Genomic DNA, 8,969 nt, shown 5'->3' on the forward strand with positions numbered 1-8,969 from the left:
GACACCGTACACAGGTCCCGTCAGGTCGATTTGTTGTCAGCGTGGCCCCTCCACTCAGACCTGGAGATACCAAGCCCCTGATAACCCCTTTTGTTGATGGCAAAATTGCACAATTTAACAGTGTAACACGCTTGTTTAGATATTAACTACAGTATGCTTAGGGTGACGTCATATTTCTCCATACCAAGACAAATTAAAAGCCGCGATTAAGTCATCACACGCAATGAAAATTTGGTCATGTGATGATCAGCATAAACGTTTGGCACTGTCTGCCTATCATTGGCTGTACTACATGTTACCCATTGTTAGATGTGATAGATAGCTAGCCATGGGATGTACATAAAAACCGTGGGAATAAAACCTACCTCTCACTCCCACCCAGTTGTCCAATCGCGGCCTAGTACAGCGATCTTGGGTCCGTATTGGAGAACTCACACAGTCGGACGGTGGACACAACCTGCCGCCCGTCTACCACAAAACTTGACTGTAAGTACATGTTACATTTTTTGTTCTTTAACACCTAAATATATCATTGATTAAATATTTTTTTTTAAACGAGAATGTTAAAATTGGCAGTAAATGAGAAAATAATGCTTGCTGACTATACTATCAACGGCTCATTGTGTCCTTTTTATGGCTATATGCATACATTTATAAGTTGCCAATTTTATAAGAGGACTTGTTTTCTGTCATTAAAGTTGAAACGACCTTTTTGTTAAGTAAGTTGCACAATTTTAGCGGTATTTATACTTAGCAATCTCTTTAAGATATGACAACCCTTCTCGACATTTTCGGTCGCTTTCGTGCATTAAGTATTCTTATTTACTTATAAGAAAGACAACAAGAGAATTGTGGCCATGTTAAGCCTTTTTTTCAATCCCAAAACGCCACTTCTTCGGCTTACATGTATTTTGAACATATTGCTACCAGCGATCTGCATTTACCATAACTCTAGTAGTAACATTAGTAAATGTTTCTTATTTGGCTTAAATAAATTTTCATCTTATTGCCAGAAGAAGTGTGCATATATTTAGGTTTATTTTCAACATAGTTTCTTATCTCATACCGGCTAAACAAATGATATCATATTTTTTAAAATAACGAAATAGCACAGTGACTTTAAAAGTGTAAAACTTGTGAGGAAATGTTTATAGGAAGTTGCTTACGGTGATATTTTAAATTTCTTTTTTTTCTAAGGAAAAAAAGGTGCAAACAAATAATCACAAGATTATCCTAATTTTGTACTATCTTGTCTTTGGTCGTTTGATAATGAGGAGCACGAACTTTAGTCACTGGCTGCCTATCGATATATCATTAACTACACCGAATACTGATTTATTGTTAGAGATAATTGTTATCTTGAGGGAGGTCCATAAGATCGTGGGAATAAAACCTACTTCTCATTCCCACCCAGTTGTCCAATCGCGGCCTAGTACAGCGATCTTGGGTCCGTATTGGAGAACTCACACAGTCGGACGGTGGACACAACCTGCCGCCCGTCTACCACAAAACTTGACTGTAAGTACATGTTACATTTTCTTTGTTCTTTAACACCTAAATATATATTACAAATAAATAAATCTTTTTAAACGAGAATGTTATGATTGGCAGTAAGTGACAAAATTATGGTAGCTGACTATACTATCAACGACTCATTGTGTCCTTTTTATGACCATATGCATCCATTTATATGTTGCCTATTTCATAAGAGGACTTGTTTTCTGTCACTAAAGTTAAAACGCTCTTTTGTTAACTAAGTTGCACAATTTTATCAGTATTTTTACTTAGCAAGCTATTTAACATATGACAACCCTTCTTGACATTTTCGGTCGCTTCCCTGCATTAATTATTCTTATATACGCCCTTTTCAAAATCAATCATAATGCGAACTTAAGCTAAACTTTGTTTTAATGATACTCATATCTTGTTTCTAATTACCTTTGATGATGCAGTCATACGTTGAGACGTATATGTGTGTAATTGTGCTCCAACAGCTTTTTGAAAATTTTCTAAATTCTAAATAAAAACACCTCATGCGGGTGCAACAGTGTCGTTCTTTTTTAATGTAATACTAAACTTAAAGACGTCAACAACGTACGTATATCGTCCCTAACATTTTAACATAACGTCTTTTAACAATTCTCATTGTGAATCCTCATTTCAATCCGTGAAACAGGCAGATTATATTCTTAAAGGATATTTTAGATTAGAATGGAAAGAAGACATAAGAATGTTCATTTTTCGGCTTACATGTATTTCGAACTTATTGCCACCAGCGGCCTGCATTAAGCATGACTCTAGTAATAACATTAGTAAATGTTTCTTATTCAGCTTACATAAGGTATGGGGTATGGAATTTTCCCTATCAGCCTCTTAACTCCTGCTTCTCTAGCTCTTAAGCTTCGGTCCCAATTGCACCTGTGCCCGTCGGGGATGTAGCCCCGGCCGGCCCCTGTCGGGCTCAGGAGTTGGGCGGGCATCGGCTGTCGTGGTCATAATTAAAAGTTTCCTTCAGTAGCATTTTGTTTAAAATTTTGTCACTCTCTTTGGTCGGTCTCCGACAGGCACCCGGCAGGTATCCGGCGGGTTCTCTGACCATGTGTCTTGTACTAACCTGTACGTAATGTAAAATTCACGCTTTTGTTGTGATCATTTGATCTGTGACGTCACACATTTTACCAGGGTAAGAAGTATACACATTTGTTCTGTTTATCTGGTCTGTGACGTAACAAATGTGTACTAGTGGACTGCCGGCAACTGGAGGGGTTCCTCTCGGTGTTCTTACGATGAGATCACGGCGTCTTTTTGTCAGCGGAGCCCGGGTAGAATTTAAGTCAGAATTGAATTCTTCTCGGGTCCCCACCGGGCTCAAAAAATAGCCCGGTAGCCACAGGGTGTCCCGCGGAGGCCACGTATGAGTCACGCCCGAAAGAGCAAAAAAAAAAGCCCGGAGACTATCCGGCAGGGCCTTTTTTTTTCAATTGGGACCGAAGCATTATTGGGTCAGTTAGTCTGTACTACTTGTGAGAAATTGGGCTGGTCAAAATCATGATGTTCGGACTCAGAGAGAAGAGTTGCTGTTACAGTTCTACACGGTAACCCGTAACCCAGGTGAGTGGTAATACCATTCAGGTGGTAATACCATTCAAGGGTTAACCAAACTTGAAGTAGGCTAACGGCCGTGTTATGTGGCGATCATTGAGCAAAAAAAAATTAAAAATAAATAAAAATTCCATCTTATTGCCACAAGCGGTGTGGATTTATTTACGTTTACTTTTAACATCGTTTGCTATCTTATACCAGCTATAGAAATAATACCATCTTTTAAAAATAACACAATAGCACAGTAACTTCAAAGGTGCAAAGCGTGTGGTAAAATTTAAAAAAAAATTGCTTAGGATGATTTCTTAATTTTTTAAAATTTTTCTAAGGAAAAAAAGGTGCGATCAAATCATCACAAGATTATCCTAATTTTGTACTATCTTGTGTTTGTTCGTCTGATAATGAGGAGCACGAACTTTAGGCACTGGCTGCCTATCATTAACTACACCAAATACTGATTCATTGTTAGAGATAATTGTTAGCTTGAGGGAGGTCCATAAGATCGTGGGAATAAAACCTACTTCTTACTCCCACCCAGTTGTCCAATCGCGGCCTAGTACAGCGATCTTGGGTCCGTATTGGAGAACTCACACAGTCGGACGGTGGACACAACCTGCCGCCCGTCTACCACAAAACTTGACTGTAAGTACATGTTACATTTTCTTTGATCTTTAACACCAGCAATATCATATATCATGTTTATCAAAAACCAAATTAATTAATTGGTTCTTGAATTTTTTTTTTAAAAAAATATACTGCGACAGGGCGAAAAGAAAAAAAAGCATGACTAGGCATCCTATTCTGGCCCAAAATGCTACTATAGTATGGATGCCATTATGTAAACACAAAAGAATGGGTTTGTTTCAAACAATGAATTTCGAACTTTTAATTGAACTAATGCAGTGATAGATGTAAAAACTGTAGGGACTAGGAAGAAGAGGACTTTACTTAACAGTTGTGGACGAATTATTAAGTTGATTTAGAACAACAATCTTTTTTTTGCAAATCAAAATAAATACAGAGGCGTATCCGACAACCAACAAATTAGATTGGTGTGGCCTAACCTTTATCTTTAAAAACCGCTAATGTTATACTTTAGGGTGAGGAATAAAGTTGAGATAGCTAACTAGACTGTAAACGACTTATTTTGTCCCTTTTATAGCCAAATGTATTTTATTATAATTTGCCTATTACATAGGAGGACTTCTATTCTTACTTGACTAACACTGAAGTTAAAGCGATCTTACTTAAAAATAAATTGCACAATATATGACAACCTTTATCGACATTTCTGTCGCTTCCCTACATAAAATTATTCTTATACATGCCGTTGTGAGAATCAATCCTAATTCAAACTAAAGCTTAATTTTGTTTTAATGCTACTTACGTGATTTGTTAAGTCACCTTTTAAAAACATTGCAGTCATACCTTTATAACGTATATGTGATTTGGTGCAACAAGACCATCTTGGAATATTTCCTAAATTCTAAATACAAAATTCCTCATGCCTGCATAACATTGTCGTACATCTTTTTAGTAAGGTAATGCGGAAAGACGTTAACAATGTAATTCCTAACATTCAAAACATAACGTATTTTAACAAATCTCAGTATGTAACATCTCTTTAATAAAACAAACCTGGCAGTTTATATTTATACAAACACAATAGAATGGCAAAATACACAAGAAAGACTACATTAGAATAGTGGACTTGTAAATCTTTTTTTTTTTCATTAGTAAAACACTTCATTTTCGACTTAAGCGCTTACACGTATTTCCACCTCATTGCCACCAGCAGTTTGCATTTCTTTAAGTTTGCTGCATACATTGTATATAATAAATGGTTTTTATTGTCCAAACAGTACCCATGCAGTCGCAGCCTCACGGCTGAATTGATGCAGGGTATCACACAATAATCAATACAAATCACAACAATTACAACATTCAAATAATACAAATGATACACACAGTCGCAAGGGTCTGTGCGGCTGCCATTCGGCGCCACAAGATGACCTCAATACGACTTTCCCCAACCGAAGTTAGGTACCCATTCACACCTGGGTGAAGTGAGGAAATTCGTGTAAAGTGCCTTTCCCAAGGGCACAACGTCGGGGCGCATGTTCAGACATGTACCGGGTACGACTCGGAATCGAACCCGGGTCTACCGGTTCACAGTCTATTGTTCTAACCACTACACCACCCGACGCCACATATATATACGCAGGCTATACATAAGACAACATCTTTTCATGATGATAGAATAGCACAGTACATTTTAAGCGTAAAACATGTGGCGAAATGTTTATAGAATGTTGTTTAGGGTAATTTTTTTTATTAATCATACTAAGAGAAAAAAGGCCGAGATCAAGTCATCACACGCATATTTTAATTATATACTATCCTGTCTTTGGTCTCTTAATAATGAGGAGCACAACTTAAGGAACTGTCTGTCTATCATTAACTACACCAAATTGTGGTTCATTGTTAGAGATAATTGTTAGCTTGAGGGAGGTCCATATGATCGTGGGAATAAAACCTACCTCTCATTCCCACCCAGTTGTCCAATCGCGGCCTAGTACAGCGATCTTGGGTCCGTATTGGAGAACTCACACAGTCGGACGGTGGACACAACCTGCCACCCGTCTACCACAAAACTTGACTGTAAGTACATGTTACATTTTCCTTGTTCTTTAACACCTAAATATATCACAAATTAATTCATTTGTTTTTTAAACGAGAATGTTATGATTGGCAGTAAGTGAAAAAATTATGGTAGCTGACTATACTATCAACGACTCATTGTGTCCTTTTTATGGCTATATGCATACATTTGTTTGTTGCCTATTTTATGAGGGCACTTGTTTTCTGTCACTAAAGCTAGAACTATCTTTTTGTTAACTAAGTTGCACAATTTTCGCAGTATTTATACTTTGCAAGCTCTTTCTAATATGACAACCCTTCTCGACATTTTCGGTCGCTTCCCTGCATTAATTATTCTTATATACGCCCTTTTGAGAATTAATAAATTCGAACTTAAGATAAACTTTTTTATTATGCTTATATCTTGTTTCTAATTACCTTTGATGGTGCAGTCATACGTCAAGACGTATTTGTGTGTGTTTGTGCTCAAACATTATCTTCCAAAATCCCTAAATTCTAAATAAAACCACCGAACGTCTTTTAACACATCTAAGTTTAAAACATCTCTTCAATCCGAGAAACAGGCAGATTATATTTTCAAAAGATATTTTAGATTAGCATAAAAAGAAGACATAAGAAAGACGACAAGAAAATAGGGGCCATATTAATACTTCTTTTTTCATTAGCTCGAAATAAAAATAAAAAAAAAAATTTATGCGTGTGTCGTACATCTATTTTTAGCAAGGTAAGACGAAAAGACGCCAACAACGTAATTCCCAACGTTTTTAACTAATCAGTATCATAAATCTCTTGAATTCATTAAACATGCAGAGTATATTACAAAAAGATATGTCACAGTAGAATGAAAAAAATATCCAAGAAAGACGACCACAGAATACTGGGCATGTTAATCTTTTTATCATTAGTAAAACGCTTCTTTTACGGCTTAAATGTATCTCCTATAAGCAGTGTACATTATTTAGGCATGCGTCAAAATTCAATTGCCTACTTCTACCAGCTATACAAATAATAAAATCGCTTAATAATGAAAGAATAGCACAGTAGCGTTAAAGGTATAAAACCTGTGATGAAATGTTCATCTTTAGCCAGTTGCTTAGGGTGACATTGGTTCTAAAATGAGGCCAAAATCAAGTTACCACCGGCATATCTTAATCTTGTACAGAAACTATATTCTTTTCGTCGTTCGACAATGAGAAGCACGGACTTTCGTCACTGGCAGTCCTTCATTAACTACATTAAATTGTGATTCATTGTTAGAGATAATTGTTAGCTTGAGGGAGGTCCATAAGATCGTGGGAATAAAACCTACCTCTCATTCCCACCCAGTTGTCCAATCGCGGCCTAGTACAGCGATCTTGGGTCCGTATTGGAGAACTAACACAGTCGGACGGTGGACACAACCTGCCGCCCGTCTACCACAAAACTTGACTGAGAATTGTTTTAGTTGTATGTTACTTCATATTATAGTTATATCAATGTAAATCATTTTTTTTTATTCAACAAAATAACTGTAAATAATACAAAAGTAAACTGAAAAGCCAAGACGGCTTGTACAAATAGAAAATAACATAAAGAACGGAAAAGCCTCCCCTAAAGCCATTACTTTCGAGCTTGACAAAATGAAAATAATCTTGACATTGACATAATAACAATAACAGAAATTATAATGAACACAATGTTCCCACTTACCCCGATGCTTCTCCAGCTTTCCCCTCCGAGATGCAATAAGACCTTCTGTCTTTTGAAAGACAGATGTTAATATTTTAAAAGACTGGAAGTTTAAAGTCTTAAAACGTCGGGATCGGAAAATGAAAATCTTACCTAATAATATAATGATATTATTTAAAGGGGATGCATTTGTAGAAATATCCCCAAACATAACTACAAAAGAATTTAATTCTAAATTTGCACGAATTTCTTGTTTTAACCAATTTTGTACGTTATTCCAAAAAGCTATCACATGAGGACATTCCCAGAAGATATGTATGTAAGATTCTTCATCACTATGGCAGAAAGAACAGGTACTGGATTCGATTAAATTCCAAGTTTGTAATACTTTGTTACATGGTAAAAATTTATAAAGTAGACGGTACTGAAAATATCGGGCGTTAGGGTCTATAGTACATTTAGTTAATGTTATAAATACTTCTCGCCATGGTATGGGCCTATCAAAATAATAAAACCATGATAACCTTACTTTATGGGCAATTATAACATCATTTGTATAAGCCAGAAAGAAATTATACAAAAACTTATTAATTTTAGTATTTTTTAACCACATATAATTTTTTTGTAATGGTAAACATACAAGCTCTTTTAACTGATTACTAGTAAGTAAAGTTTTCCATCTTTTAGGTATTGCAGATATAAGTTGTTGATATCGAAATTGTTCACAACTATTTGGATACAGTTCACAAAATTCAGCATACGACATAAAGTTTCCATCTGTACCTAACAAGTCATTTACAAAAATTATATTTCTATTATACAAAGCAGTTATAAAAATAGGCTTACTATCAACAGTAATACTGGAGTTATTCCAAACTATTTGTTGTCGTACGTTTGTTGGTGTCGCGGACTCCACGTACTGAAATTTGTACCATGCATCAAGTGCTTCAAAGAGAAAACTCTTAAGATTCAGGGCATGCGCAGAAGATAGCTGCATGAAGGGAAATAGACTCAGACTGAGACGAGGATGAGAAGCGATGGCCATTGAAGTAAACCACTCAGGGTGAAAGAATATCTTGGGTATCCACGAAGCTTTAATAGTTAAATTAAAGGCACGTAAATTAATTAACTTTAAACCACCATTTTCCACCGAATTGTACAATACTTTTCTAGCTACTCTTTCCGGCCCGTCATCCCAAATGAATGAGAAGATCTTCTTCTCGTATATTTTGAAAAATAATTCATTTGGCGAAGGTAAAACTTGAAATAAATTAGTGAACTGGGGAACCACCAGGGAATTAACAACAGTAATTTTTCCGTACAGGGATAATGATTTGCCTTTCCAAGGGCTCAATAACCTATCTAAACGTTCTAAACGGGGTTCAATATTTACATCAACAAGTGTATCCATGTCGGTAGGAATATGAATTCCTAATACGTCTACACCACCATCTACCCATTGAAATGGTAGGTGGGTGGGCAAACAAAAATTGGAAGACTTTAAGGTCCTAAGCGTAAATGTTACATTTTTCAGGATT

General features: G+C 36.2%; 1 long non-coding RNA gene across 1 annotated transcript; it reads left to right on the plus strand.

The window, feature by feature from the left end:
* Positions 1-388: 388 nt before the first annotated feature.
* Positions 389-5,751, plus strand: LOC109465636. Its single transcript, XR_002139979.1, has 4 exons — positions 389-486; positions 1,415-1,518; positions 3,641-3,744; positions 5,660-5,751. It is a non-coding gene; the product is annotated as an uncharacterized LOC109465636 (long non-coding RNA).
* Positions 5,752-8,969: the final 3,218 nt, after the last annotated feature.

This window comes from Branchiostoma belcheri, unplaced genomic scaffold, assembly GCF_001625305.1.
Source record: "Branchiostoma belcheri isolate BF01 breed outbred unplaced genomic scaffold, Haploidv18h27 scaffold155, whole genome shotgun sequence".
Taxonomy (NCBI): domain Eukaryota; kingdom Metazoa; phylum Chordata; class Leptocardii; order Amphioxiformes; family Branchiostomatidae; genus Branchiostoma; species Branchiostoma belcheri.